Source organism: Perca fluviatilis, chromosome 15 (assembly GCF_010015445.1).
Source record: "Perca fluviatilis chromosome 15, GENO_Pfluv_1.0, whole genome shotgun sequence".
Classification (NCBI taxonomy): Eukaryota; Metazoa; Chordata; class Actinopteri; order Perciformes; family Percidae; genus Perca; species Perca fluviatilis.
The window spans coordinates 35,333,033-35,348,719 of NC_053126.1; the positions used below are offsets into that span (position 1 = coordinate 35,333,033).

General features: G+C 38.6%; 1 long non-coding RNA gene and 1 pseudogene across 1 annotated transcript; both read left to right on the top strand.

Annotated features, from left to right (window-relative positions):
- Positions 1–3,810: 3,810 nt before the first annotated feature.
- On the top strand, positions 3,811–8,118 carry LOC120575317 (annotated as a pseudogene).
- Positions 8,119–8,121: 3 nt separating this feature from the next.
- Positions 8,122–8,782, top strand: LOC120574814. The gene is made up of 3 exons (XR_005641907.1): positions 8,122–8,137; positions 8,424–8,486; positions 8,754–8,782. It is a non-coding gene; the product is annotated as an uncharacterized LOC120574814 (long non-coding RNA).
- Positions 8,783–15,687: the final 6,905 nt, after the last annotated feature.

Genomic DNA, 15,687 nt, shown 5'->3' on the forward strand with positions numbered 1-15,687 from the left:
AATGTGATAATGAAGATAGATAGATAGGCACACATGTTACATATGCATATTAAATACTAAAATGTGAATTCATTGGGTAAATATCAATAATTTCTCACCAACTTGGCCGCTGGTCTGTCCTAGACAGTGTTGGGGAAGTTACTTTTAAAAAGTAGTGTTAGCTTGTTACTTGTTACATCTTAAAAAACTAAACCATTACTTTACTTGTTTACCCCCTATGGAATACTTTTAAAAGCAGGCATCTCTGGGAGACTGAAGTTAATTATACAAAAACTATCTTTGACCATAAAGCCAATTTATGGTTTATCAGTGAAGTGTCTGAACTACACTGCAGACTGGATTCTCTACTCACAGAGTGACAGCTGATTCATAATGAATGAGTCCAGGGTGTTTTGAATGCACATCGGCAAGTCATCAGCGTTACACAGTGTTAGTGTATGTAATGTCTGTGTCATAGACTGTATAATACAGTCTATTGTCTGTATTGACTTGTACAGGTCGCGCAGCCACGATGGTCCGTGCATTGTCGTAGACACATGCACAGAGGTGGGTAGAGTAGCCAAAAATTGTACTCAAGTAAAAGTACTGTTACTTCATTATAATATGACTCAAGTAAAAGTAAAAAGTAGTCCAAATAATTACTTGAGTAAGAGTAAAAAAGTACTCAAGTACTGAGTAACTGTTGAGTAACGTCTGGTTTATTTTTTAACACAAGCATTCAATCAGACGGACAAAAATACTAAATAATCATCTTTAGGCAAATTATAGTTCATCCAATCAATAAAATAAAAAAAAAATTAAAAAAAAATCAATTACAAAATAGCTTAAATTAAAATAATCCAGGTAAATTCAAGTACTTAAAAAATAAAATCCATAAAATAATAATACATAAAAATAAATAAGCACAAGTAACACAAATTTCCAAACCTACTTTTTTTACCAGGCTCTGCAGGCAGAACTAGAACAAGGTAATGGAGCTGCTGTTTGGTACTTTTACTAAAGTAACCAAGCTTCCATTATGAGGCCAGAGGCCTGGACTACCAAGCAAGATTTGGGGTTAACAGCTAACTTCAGGTTCAACCCAGGGTTTTCTTTATCACGAAGGTGGATCACTTGATACCGGGTTCAATCGCCGTGGTAACTCATGCTGGACGCCTAACCTGGTCGGGAGCAGGTTATGTTGGAGATCAGAGATCAACCGGTGTAAAAGCACTGCCTACTGACCAATCAATACTCGATTGATAACGGCATCACCGTTCTTATAGAAGATCAGGCGGAGCTCGGTGTGGAGAGAGAGAGAGAGAGAGAGAGAGAGAGAGAGACAGAGAGAGAGACAGAGAGAGAGAGAGAGACAGAGAGAGAGAGAGAGAGAGAGAGAGAGAGAGAGAGAGAGAGAGAGAGAGAGAGAGAGAGAGAGAGAGAGAGACAGAGAGAGAGACAGAGAGACAGAGAGAGAGAGAGAGAGAGAGAGAGAGAGAGAGAGAGAGAAAGAAGAACAGAGAGAGAGAGAGAGAGACAGAGAGAGAGAGAGAGAGAGACGGAGGAAGAGTGCGCTCATAAAAGTTAAAACATTTAGAGACCGACAACGCCGTAAACATTCCCTGATGGGTAGGCTATATTTATGAAATATATAGATTTGAATGGGAGGGAATTACATATTGGCTATTTCTCTGCTTCTTGAGCCAATGCGCACAGCGGTTTGAATTATGTTTTTTATATTTTTTTATTTGCTCTCACGATCGCTTCCACTGGCAGGATAGCAACTGAAATAATAGGCTAATTACGGCAGTTTATGGAAAGGACAAGTGTAATTATGGTCAGATCTTGGTCCTGACTGATGGGGAAGGGATATTGATAAGCGTTGATTTACACATCAGCGTCGCCTATTTTTTGTTGCCAGCTGACGAGACTGCACAACTACGTTTGATTGGTGAACAGTCACGTACGTGGTAGAGCCTTTGGCGGAAGTCTCTCTCTCTCTCTCTCTCTCTCTCTTTCAAAATAAAACATTAAAATGCGAAGCGTACGCGGGAATACAAAGAAAAAATGACGCGTAGAATACCAAAGAGGTAAAAAGAAAAGTAACGAGCTCATTGTAGCCTAATGTAGCGGAGTAAGAGTACAGTTTCTTCTTCACAAATCTACTCAAGTAAAAGTAAAAAGTAGTGATTTAAAACTACTCCTAGAAGTATAACTTTTTCAAAAACTTCCTCAAGTAAATGTAACTCGTTACTACCCACCTCTGCACATGCAGCTTCTTTTCTGGAAATCCTTGCGTGTCCGTGCGACCGACACAAGTCCACAGCGGTCCGCTGCGTGTAGCCTAGTCTATGTATGAGCCCATCTCCACTGCATCCATCTGTGAGGTTGTCAGCTTTATGTCTGCCTGGAAAGCTCTGCTTGTAGGACGGAGGGTGGGGAGTTCTCCGATCTCCATTGCCTTGTATTGTGTGAAAGTGCCTCAATGTCAATTTTGTCTGGTAGCAAACAGAAAAATGCTTAAATGATGCTGTGTGGTGATATTCACTACCAACAAAGCTTTTATGGGGATTTCCTAGCAATTGCCCATGCAAGATTCCACTGGTGAATGATATATATCTATCTGTGAATCGCGTCCTTTAACCCTGTACTTTCTAAGAGGAGCCGATCCTATTTATAATATCTAAAAAGATTCATTTAAAATATGATAAAGCAGTCTCAGGGACAGGAATCAGAGACACATTTGTCTAATCACATAAATAGTGATCAGGTAAAAAAGCTTGCTCACAGAACTTTTTTTTTTAAAGTTTTGTATCTTTCACCGTGGCGATTACGCAATAAACGCTGATGTCACCCGCTTCGAATGTTATCATTGGATTGAATGGGCGTTATCAGTGGTTATCAGCCTCATAGAAATGGGTCAGTAGGGGCCTGCTGCGCCTACTGGTAGGCTCAGAAGGCTGTTATCATCCATTCGCATGGTTAATCACGGATAAATACACGAGAAGACTCCAGATCCAATCCCAGAACAATCCAGGTCGCCGCTAACCGGAAGTCTGCTGGATAACGGCATATGTATACACAGGTAAGACCATTAAAATGAGAGCCTTTAAACTGTGATTATTTAGTCAATAAGCGTCAATAAGCGAAAACAATACAGAAAAAAATGTTTTATGATGGCGTGATATTAGTGTTGACATGAGATAATTGTTGCAATTGCGTTAGCTAACGTTATTGTATTATTAGCCTACATGCGTTACGTTAGCATAAAACGTTACTAATTAGCATGTTTTGTTTTAGCAAATGTCCCCATTAGCTTGACAGTAAGTCGTTTTCCACACTGTTCACAGTGTAAATAGTAGTTTTCCACACTGTTCAGTGTTAATAGTAAGGCATATTGCATGTAGCTGCTCATTAACGTAATCATACGCCTATTGAGTGAAATATTCAAACCCAAAACGTATTTTTATGGTTGCACCAAGGATTGCACCTGTAGCATTGTGGATACATCAAATGGACTCCAGGTGTCCAGAGTTTCATTGTATATGCATATCCATGAATTTAAGCCTGCCATGTTTGTTATAAGATGACTGTCAGTCTATTAGTAATAGATAGACTGTGGTGTCTATGTTGCTTATTTGTAAGTGAGCATTGAGGGAGGCTACCCTTAAAAATTCATTGTTGTCCTGAACATTGAACTTCAAAAATAATACCCAAAAGCATAGGTCTGTCTGTCTCTATGTATGTTTGTATGTCTGTCTGTCTGTCTGTGTAACGTTAATACAAATCTGTCATGTGCAAGTTTCTCTCTGTTTGTGTTTCGGGTTGAAGATGGCCCAGAGAGGTAAGCCTTACAATTGCTAATCTAGGAGCATTAGGCGAGTGTGTATGAGAAAGATAGTATGATATTAAAATACATAATTAACAATGACACTTGTTTATTACTGATTTATTGCTGACCAACTTTTTCTTTATTATTAAACAAGAGAGAACACAAATTAATGAAGAACAAAGGGAAACTTTGAAAACATTTTTTGAGGATGGAATGACACGGGTTGGTTCCCCCCTCATATCAAGAGCTGCATCAGATACTGGTTTGGAAACCAGTGTCATAGAAGTAAGGTTTACTTTAATTCCACGCTTACAATCAACATATCAAATAAATACATAATTCTTCTGTACTACTGGTAAAAATCTAAAGTTTTTGTTAACATCCCTTCTCTTCTCTGCTTATCTTCATAGTTGTCAGATTTCTCTACCAACCCTTATAGCTGGCTCAGGTTTGCCTTGGACCAGCTCTTAGTTATGCTGTTATAGTTTTAGACTGCCGGGGCACTTCCTTCTTTTGACACACTGGGCTCCTCTCTCCTCTCTCTATCCATCTGTGTGCATCCATGTCCTAGAAATGCTTGTTACTAACCTAGCTCTGGGGAGCTTATTCCCTGGAGTCCTTATGTTTTCTTACCCAGCAGTTTTCCTTGGATTAGGATGGCAACTAAATCATGGTTGCAGCTGCTGCTGGGGTCCTGCTCAACGCCCTGCTATGCCCTGCAGTGCCCTGTTACGTCCTGCTATACCCTGCTACGTCCTGCTACACCCAGCACCCTGCAGTGCCCTGCTGCCGTCCCGCGACGCCCCGCAGTGCCCTGCTGCGTCCTGCTATGCCCTGCTCGCGTCCTGCTACACCTTGCAGTGCCTTTCAGTGCACTGCTACGCTTATAAACACACACACACACACACACACACACAGTAACTCTTGGGGGTAATTATTGTAATTGTATATAACATCATTCTGCTTTACTGCTGGTAAAAATCTAAAGTTTTGTTAACATCCCTTCTCTTCTCTGCTTATCTTCATAGTTGTCAGATTTCTCTACCAACCCTTATAGCTGGCTCAGGTTTGCCTTGGACCAGCTCTTAGTTATGCTGTTATAGTTTTAGACTGCCGGGGCACTTCCTTCCTTTGACACACTGAGCTCCTCTCTCTTTCCATCTGTGTGCATCCATGTCCTAGAAATGCTTGTTACTAACCTAGCTCTGGGGAGCTTATTCCCTGGAGTCCTTATGTTTTCTCACCCAGCAGTTTTCCTTGGATTAGGTGGGCAACTAAATCATGGTTGCAGCTGCTGCTGGGGTCCTGCTCAACGCCCTGCTATGCCCTGCAGTGCCCTGTTACGTCCTGCTATACCCCGCTACGTCCTGTTACACCCAGCTACAGCCTGCAGTGCCCTGCTACACACTGCTATGCCCTGAAGTGCCCTGCTACACACTGCAATGCCCCGAAAGTGCCCTGCTACGTCCTGCTATGCGCCTGAAGTGCCCTGTTACATCCTGCTACGCCCTGCAGTGCCCTGCCACGTCCGTTATGCCATGCTACGTCCTGCTACACCTTGCAGTGCCTTTCAGTGCCCCGCTACGCTATAAATGGACGGACACACACACACACACACACACACACACACACACACAGTAACTCTTGGGGGTAATTTATTGTAATTGTTGTTGGTAAATTATAGTGTGGTCTAGACCTACTCTATCTGTAAAGTGTTATGAGACAACTGTTATGATTTGATACTATAAATATAATTTAATTGGATTCAGTTTAATTCGTGTAATTCTCTTTTTTGTGTTTTCTCTCTTTCAGAACTGGATTGGTAACTACAAGAGGTCCTTTAAAGCTTGTTCTAAGCCAGGGCGGGCCAAAACAAAAACTTTACACAAGAGAGCTGTCACCGTACAATCTTTTTGTCGGGACATTCTCACAAAACAAAGGTGATGAACAATATTTAATTGATGCTTTTAATTGTTATACTAAATGGACTGTTGTTGTACATAGACGGCCCTGTTTACATCAGGGGTTCACAAGGGTCATTAAACAGATTTTCAAGAAAGTATTTGCCAAGTATTTCACAGACTCAGTGTAAGACTGCTGTGTCTATTGAAAAGAATCATCAGGTGATCTACTGCAAACGTATATATTGTTTTTGCAGCGTTGTTACAGGGTTTTATAAGCCAAGTGAACCAGTGTGTTGGACAGATTGACAGATTTTCTCTGTATGAATTTACTATATAAAGAGATGCTGACTCTATGGTGTTAAGTTTTCTGTTCATCTATTTTTGTTCTCAGGCACAATGAATGACATTAAGGGTAGGTGGTCCACATTGAGGGAAGATGTGAAGAAGCAGTATGTTCAGGAGGCAGCAGCACTGAAGGCACATGGGCAGTCACAGGACCTTAGCCCTGAGATGAGGGATCTTAAAATAAAGGGGCATCTGAAGAACCTGAAGTTAGAGGTTTGGAAAGAAGCTTTCTTTGCTAGGCATTAGTGGTATCATTATAGTATTAGATGTAAGGATGATTGATGGCAATTGTGATGTGAGCAGTACATTGTGACAGACAATTGGAGTGTTTATCTGTAGATTATTTTAGAATTTCAAATGAATTCATCCCAAATAAACATTCCATCTGATTTTTAAACATCCAGGGTATACTAAATCAGGTCCTCCGATGATTCACATACTCAAAACCATATCCATCCAAATGTATGTTATAAGCAATTATTAAACATGAAATGGCAAGCATAAAATAAATAAAATAAAAGAATAAACACTGTAAGACCACAATTAATCTGTAAAACAAAGTAGTTGGGTCAAGTGTTTACAAGGCTATTGGCATCAAATATTCTCACATTAAAAAGATTGTCGAAGGCTTATACCACCCCCTCTCAAACAAAAATTTTTACTGGTTGGGCTAGTCTATTCAGATCAAGGTGGTCAATTGAAACATTAGTAGTCACATACGGCTATGAGTCCATTAGAATTAAAATTAACGTTTGTCCATTTTGTTTATAATCAATTATTTACTATTTTTGTGGTTTGCTTGTTTCTCTAAATATTATAAAGGTGTCCAAGCTTGAGGCTCTGGGTGTGGAGATGGCCATTTTATCTTTTGACACTCAAAAGGGCCAGCTTAGAGGTCTTTGAAACGAGTAAAAGCAAAGCCACTGTGTTCCTTGACTCAACGGACACAGTGAACAATTTGCACTGCATTTCAAAGGTAATATTTGTTGTATGAAAGTCCACAGAAATGGACTCAGCCCCATAATAGTGCAAATATACATAAAACAGTTTTATGGAATTAATTGTTGTTTGCTTTTCACATCTGCAGCCAGCTCCTCAGCCAGCTCCTCAGCCGCGCACCCTACTAAAGAGCCCATCAGTGTGCTTTTTGAAAAGTTACAAGATCTTTTCAACCAAAGATATAGTAAGCATACGTTCAAACACTTTTTATTATCAAATTAATAAATTATGTATCTAATGTACCCATCAACCATAAGATTATGACACTTTAGCAAAACTAGCTTTCAACAGGAGGGAAGTCAGAATTATCCAACTGTGTAACATGTGCATGCATATGTGTGCACATGTCTTTCAGAGGAGGCCGGAGGGCTAGGAGGCGTCCCCTACCTATCCATTTTAAATAACGATGATGTAACAATCAAAGTTGCTGGGCTGCCCATTGGACTTGACCTCAAGAAGCCCTCCCTTCTACGGAAGAAACCAATTAGAGGCCATTTTGGCAGCTGCTGACCAAATTTCATTTGGAAATAAGTAAGTGATATTAACAGTGGCTGTTGTCTTTCTTCACTTGTGTTCCTGCAGACCATTTGGCTCTATGCAAAGTTGGGAAAATAAGTTAACTAAAGAATAACACAGGCCTTCATGTGAGTCTTTGTATAGTGCTGGGCCATTGCAGACATCCAGAACAGCTTTATTGCATTTCGTCTTTGACAGTTTGTAATGATTGTTACAATATTCCTCAGTTGGAGTTTTCATCATTATGGGGGTTCAAGTCCCAGTACGGACCAAAGTACAGATTGTGGATTGGTAGATCTAGAGATGCCAGTTCCTGGGCACTGCCAGCAAGGCACCGATACCTTCTCATTTTGCTCATTAAACTATTAACTATAAACTATTAAACTAATCTTCATTGATAGTGCTATGTGATTATTTGTTCTCCAGTAATGCGGGAAGACCAATTATTTGTTATGCTCATATTACACATGTTTTCCTTTTTCCTAAACATATCAATTAGATACAACACAATGCAACCCCACTGACATGGCGAGGGAATGTCCGGTACACATGGACGCAGAAGGTACGCTGAGTTGTTTTATTACCTCCTGGGCACTGCCAAGGTGATCTTTAGCAAGGCAACCGAACCCTCCCAACTGCTGGAGATCAATAAAAATATGAATTAAAAATGTAATTAAATTTAAATGAATATTTAACATTAAACTTAAGAAGCACATGTCACTACATATGTAACTTTTGTAATTCAACCTCATTACACAGCATATTTGACCACTGTCCACATGTCTGATGCAAATTATATGATGAAATTTTCACCTTTGTGTCATGGTTGAATGTCCTTAAATCAACAGACACAGCAGTTTGCATCCAAAAGAAGTCAGTGGAACAGATCTTTGAGGCTATGTGTGGAAATGGTATTTCTTGCAATCTTAATACATTTTGAAAAACAATTGCTACAAATCATTTACTTGTTTGAAAATTACAATATATAGATACAATATTTATCCAAGTGACATTAAACAGCTTCTATAAGCTTGGTATCCTGATCATTTCACACTTTAAATTGGCTGTTGAGATTTAGATTTAGATGTTTACTATAACCATTGACAGTATACATTTTAATTAAGAATCAAAATTTGCATCTAGAAAGATGTTATTGTGTTTTCTTTTATGTTCTTTAGGTGCACAGCAGATGGAAGGAGAGTCCTCAAGCCACTAATGTAGCCATTGTGATGACTGAAGATGAAGGTATCTGTCAAACTGTGGTTATATATATTTAACCAGGATGTCCAATTGATACTAATAATGCCTTTTTCAAGCAGCAAAGATAAAAGACAGTTTTTTCAAAAGGTTACAATACTGCAATATGTAATCACAATTATGTTATTACAGGTGAAAACTGGTTGAACCTAAAATGCATTTGAAAAAAGAAGTTGAAACAACTGAAAATAAAATATAAGAACAAAGGTTCTGACATGAAAATTGGGGATATTTCCATGTACAACTAAAAGGCCAGGGCCTCATTTATAAAACCTGTTATGCAAGAAAAGTTGGTGAAGCACGCGGGTGAAATTTGTCGCGTCAACATTCCTTGCAATAGTCGGGATTTATAAAGAATTTCCATGCGTAAAAAGTTGTTCCCAGTTTTCCGCTTACCCTGCTTTTGACCACATGTGATTGTGCGTATTAATGCTCCCAAAGTTTTGTAGACAGTGTTTTAGTGAACTCCGATGGTATGCCCGTTTTCCCAACCCTAACCCACAGTTATGGTTTTCCTGAACCCAACAATCCGTTCTTGCTAAAGCGGGCCCCAGAGCCGGTCACAGAGGCCAGGGGCTCCGGGTGAGGCGAGGGATCCTCCACACAGCTGCTCTCCCCTGCCTCTCCGGGAAATGTGCTGTGTGTGTTGTGGTGTCTGTGTGTGTGTCTCTGTGTGTGTCTATATGTGTCACTGCGTCTTAATGTGGTCGTGTCTGATTGTAGGTGTCTGTGTGTGGGAATGTTGTCTTTCTGCCCTACTATTCCGCAAAGGTTACCAAATTGTTACATTTCAAGCACTTTCACCTGTTTTGCGCCAATAATGATCAAAATCTTGTTTCTATTTTTTTACCTTTTAATAGTTGAATTTCCTTTCTCACAAAAAACGAAAATTATCATATGATCATAAATGTGATCTCACAGGGGTAAATGGCAAATATGAACCATAAATGATGTATATATCATTGGTAATTGAGCTAAATCTGTTAAGTATTAAGTTTGTGTAACAAAAATATGAACACCACACAAGGGTTAAAGCTTCCAAACAGGATTTAGTTTGGATGTTCTACCTGTTAGGAGCAACACTCGATCTCACAATCACTGAATCGGTTTTTCCCATTTTTCCGTTTAAGTGATTGGTGATCAAGGGCTCCTTTCAAGGCTGGAATATTCATTGATTGATTATCATGGACCTTATTAGGACAATTTTTGCAAACAAAATCTTTCAGAATAGAATCTATGCACAGTTTTATAAATGAGGCCCCAGGCCTGTTATCTATGGAGAAAAAACGACAGTTTTGTGTTTTCTGACCATGGTAACTATTGATAAACTGAGGTGCAGGTCACCTGATAAAATGTGTCACTAAATAATTACTTAAATTATCTCCCTGATTTAACATTTTTCAGAAATTATTTTTTCATTTCCCACCCCCTCAGCCCCCTCTGATTGTCAAACCAGCTCAATTTAAATGTCAACTGGGCTCACAGTCTTTTCTGACTTATTTTATTGTTATTTAACTTTGCTTGGTGTTTAACCGTTAAAAAATCTGGGAGATTTTCATTTGGCAAAAGTTGTAAATGAAATGGCTGCCTTAGAGACATTGTTTTATATATGTTAATGTTTTCAACTAACTGGTTTCACTTCCAAAATATTTCTGTATGTTTTTCTTCGGTAGATGGAGGCAATTTATTGCTGTGTCTGCCATCCATTTGTGACGGCAGAAGAAGAATGCTACAAAAAGTGGGTTCATTGGTCTCCAGTGCTCAGTGTGTCAATCATTGGTCCCACACTGCCTGTGGTTTTAAAGAGAAGCATGTGCCTTCATTGCCAGGGTCAACACACCATGCAAACACCCTGATTTCCTAGCAGTCTATATCTAGGTCCATTGCCACGAAACTTCCACGGATGTCCCTCATTTTCAGCTGATGTCCGTCCCCTTCCTGTTTCTTTGTGTTGGCAGTTTTTGTGTTCTCTGCAGGAGTAAATCAGACAGCTAGTTAGACTATCTGTCCAATCTGGGGTTTTCTGTTGTAATATTTATTCATCTATACGCATTACACAAGTTTGAGGTTTTGTGTTGATGGCCCCCACTGCATCCGTACAAACACACACACTCCGTTTAAAAAGAACCCTGGAGTGTTTGGTCGGAAAGTCCAGCTTGAGTGAATTGAAAAAATCAGTGAAAGCTCATTTGAACTCTGGTGCATGTCTGTACGGATTGTATATGTGTATACGGATTTGGCCGGCAGCCTTGAGTTTGACACGTGATTTAAAGCCTGTTAACATTTATTAGGTGCCTGTTCATCATTTTCATTAAAATAGACTCCTTGTGAATCTTGCCTCTACATGCCTTTGGATTACACTTATATATTTTAATTTACCCTAGTTAAGATTCTTTGTACTTTATTGTTGTTTATTGGTTCCATCAATGTGGTCCCTTTCAAACCGTACAATGTGGGGAACATTTAAAGTTATATTGTAATGAATTGAGTATACCTGTTGGAAATAAAAGGTATCCTATTTCTCAGTTTCATTATTGGCTTACCTATTCAATACCCAGGGTCACTGTATGATTTGATGTTTTACATAACTTAAACTTATTTTCCACAGTCCTACTACACCCAGACTGTTAGAATGTCCTTGTTTATTGTCACTAGTAGGTATTTTTTTGCAAAATTGATATTGAAAAGAGGGTTTATGTCAAAGGGATTAGTAAACTTATGAAAACGTGGGCATACAGTTGGAAGACTACACTTTATTTCCTAATTTAAAAATAAATTAAAAAATAATGGTTGGATTTTCAAATGTGCAGCATGACATTAAGTATCAAAAGAAAATATGAAAAGTACAACAATTGATACATCAACAAGATAGAAGAAGAAAAGCTACAAGCAAAGAAAGGAAAAAAAACATAAGATAAAAAGATACAGAAGCGTAAATACGGCTACACAACACAACCCAACAGCTAGCACAAGACAACCATTGTTTTCATTGGGTTTGCTATGGACGCTGCTTTAGCTGAGGCTGAAACCATTGACATATGGCTTGGAAACCAGCTAGCTTGCATCATGGCTTGCATGGCGTACTTCCACTCACAAGTATTCTTTACTGTCACGTGTTAAGCTTTTCTTTCTAACGTTTTAGAGAAAATATGAAAGTGTCCGTGACAACTCAACAATATGACGGGTTTATGTTAAGGATATCCGTTTTAATTATTATCCATTGATTCTGAGAAGTACATTTTATTACGCGTCAGTTTGGATAGCGGAAGGCTAGGGCGCGTTCGAATCATGGTTAGAGCTGTCCCGCGGATGGGCTCCATTCCATTTCAAATTGCCGCGGTTGGCCCGCCAATCCACATCAAATGCCACTAGACTATATCTCTATTAAGAAAAAACGTTTAATAGCCTGTGATTGTAAAAATTTTATTTATGTCATTTGATTGTATACTTCAAAGAATATGTCGCTGGGGATATGTTACTATTAAATCAGCGTTCTTGAAACATAAACAATTTCTACATAGGCCTACCATCTGGTTGGATTTTTACAGTACTAGGCTAAATAGGCTATGCTATAGATTTGCCAAACATAGCTGTAGCATTTAGTTGCTCACAGTGACGGGTGTTGGAAGGAGAAAAATGTTAAGAGAAAAACTAAATATTTGCCTTTGTAAAGCTCAAAATAAAATTTCAATGGAGGAATAAATAGCCTACAGAGAATACAACAGGGCCTAGGGCTACAGTATGTGTCCTCTTGGTTTTGAATAACACTAATAATACACGTTTGATTTACAACCCTAATAGCAGCATTAACATAATAGCCTATGCATGCCATGTGTGTCCCAAACAGAAATAACTCTGTGTGTGTGTGTGTGTGTTGTTTGTGTGTGTGTTAAATATGTTTACACAGTCAGAAACAAAAAACAAACAAAAGCTTCATTTTATATATTAAGCCTTGAAAGTGCTCTCTGAAACTACACCTGAGATGGCTTGTGTCTGTGAAATGAGAAAATTAAAACTTTGTTGTAGAGTTGAACCAAATACATTGTTGGAAAGGTCTTGTCCTGAGAGTAACATATGTTAGTATAAAGATTCTTCATGGCTCCTGCTTTGAATGACCACCCTTTGAAATGTCACTCTGGTGCATGTTTAAATGCTTGTAATTCAGTAACAAAGGGGTTAGAGACATGGGACCAAGTGTTATAAAAGCTTGGCCTCATCTATCAAGTCATTATAGTCAACAACTGGGGTGGGCCAATACTCTTAAAATGTAATTTAACCAACTCTTAACCAATTTAATACCATTCATATTTGAAATATGATTACATAGTGCTTTACCATACACCTAAACCCCTCAATCTACTTTCCATCTCAATATTTTCTACAAGCAACCTCCAATTCTAAGAAAACGGTAATGTTTTAAAACCACAACTCCCTGTAGCCACGTCATGGAGTTGATACAAATCAGCACTACAGCTGTAGTTCTTCTGGTTTGGTAAATTAGGGTTGTAAACTAGGGTTCTGGAAAGATATATCTACTGAATATATCAAATATCTAGTAAAGTCTAATCTAGTAATTACACGGTATCTAGATGTTCTATGTTAAGAAAAATGTATATGTTGGTTATTTCAGATATATAGCTAGAGCTTCAACATTGACTACCCACTTTTGAATGGCTTCGTTCGAAGTGTTTTTTCCCCATTCGAAAAATAGCTCATATAAAAGAGTTTTAAGCCCGTAACCAAGACAACCAGCTACTGTGATGAATAGTGAGTATAAACCATTTGATTCTGGTACAAAAAAAACATTTTGAAAACGGCAAGAAAAAGGCATATATATCTATGGAAAAGGCAAAGGTAGTCAGCTCGTATTTTTATATGGGTAAACGCTTCATGGTAACAGCGTAGATTGACAATCAGAGATCGCTGGTTGTTACGCTGCAGGGCATTGTGGGTAGTGTTGTTTTGTCAATTACTCAAAACCTTCTTGCCACCAAAGACTGAAAAACTTTTATTTAAGTGTCCCTTCTTTTTAGAAAAAAACATAACTGTACAGATATATTGTGGTATTAAGTGTTAAGTGTAAGGTCATTCAAAACACCAAAGCCGGCTATTATACATTGAGTACAACAACGCTTTTAAAAAGCTACTTAGGATGTTAAGCTTCTACAAAAAAGGTTTATTTATTGTCCAAAAACAGCTTGTTTAAATTTTTTTTTGTTCACATTGGTAGGACAGTTCAGAGCTTAAGAAAAACAAACATTGGACTTTTGCAGTTAGACTAATCTACCAATCAGCAACACAGCATCAATTAGATCCAGATCAGTTACAATGAAAACACACAGAACCCAAACTGTCAGTTTGTTGAATCTTTGGTTAGCGCTTGAATTAAGGAGACATTTTGAATGATAAATAGCAAAGCATACAAGCTTGCCTTCCTAAACCATTCCTATTAAAACCAGGAAGCAGCAAACCAGCCCTAGTCATGAGTGCGCGCTTACAGTGCTAGTTGCTGTCATTATCATCATCATCATCATCATCATCATCATCATCATCATATACCAGTGTCTATATGCTTGACATGGGGAGGTCCTGAGACAGGTAGGGGTTTCTGGGACGCACATAACTACAATGTTGCAGGAACAAATGCCTGGTACATGCCAGTGAAACATCACAGTGGCATGATGTAGCTTTCTTTCCAGCTGTTTGAGACGCTTGGATTAGAGCAGCTTTTGCACCAGGCTGCTCTTTGTGTCATTGATGGCAGAGCACAGAAAGGCATGCTGACTTGATGGAGGTGTTCAGTTACAGTTCTCATTTTTAAAGCATGTGCTTTCCTCAGCTGCTCCGTGGTCCTCATCATGTAAGGCATCAATTCCACATTCTTCAGACTCCTTGAAACATCATCTTCTTCAAGTAATCTAGTAGAAGACATATACAAGGAAACAGTGCTATCTCATGTTAGCAGGTGGTTGATGACAAATGGACTGCTGTGGTAGCTGTGGTTACTAAGCTGTTGTCAGATGGTTACTAGAGTGATTGCAGTGTAAGGTTACTAGGGTTTAGGTAACTAGGACTTACAGTTTCTATCAGAGCAGTAGTAGAGCTAAGAGGGATCGATGCTCTCCTGAAAATCAATTGTTGCAGGGAAGATGCCCATCTGCGGTGGCCACTTATTACTGTTGTATTCCCTTTGATTGCTTGTCTTCAGTCTCTTGTTGGAGTTGGCTACCTGAATTGCTTGACAGTCTAATGGCAATGCCCTGCCCATCTGAAACAAAGTTAGAAAAACACACATAATGCAAAGAAATGAATTCATTAGTTTGTATTATGGTCCCTTGAAAGTTAAATTCTAAATCTTAAAATCTACTTATTGTAATCTTACTTATCCTAGAGCTGGGCAATATATCAATATTATATTGTCTTAGATTTTGATATTCTGTAATATCATAAAATGGCATAAGTGTTCTTTTCCTGATTTTTAAGGCTATATTAAGCAGTAAAGCGGATGTCATTTCTCTCTGAACTTCTTACTCATGACTGTTGTAACTGTTCTATTATTTGCCTCTACCCACTTTATTCAAGCATATATATATCCACATTACGCTGATTATTTTATCATATATTATATTTTATCATTTATCTAAAATCTCATTGTGTAAATATATTCTGTGAAAGCACCAATAGTTAACACTACACTATCGTTGTGGTATCGAGATATCTGGGTATTTGGTCAAACATCTCATAGATTTTGATTTTCTCCATATTGCCCAGTCTCTAACTTCTTATCCACACAGCACTTTTTACCTGATATTTTCTTTTCAGATGGAGGAGGACTGCCCCCTCCCCTTGATTCAG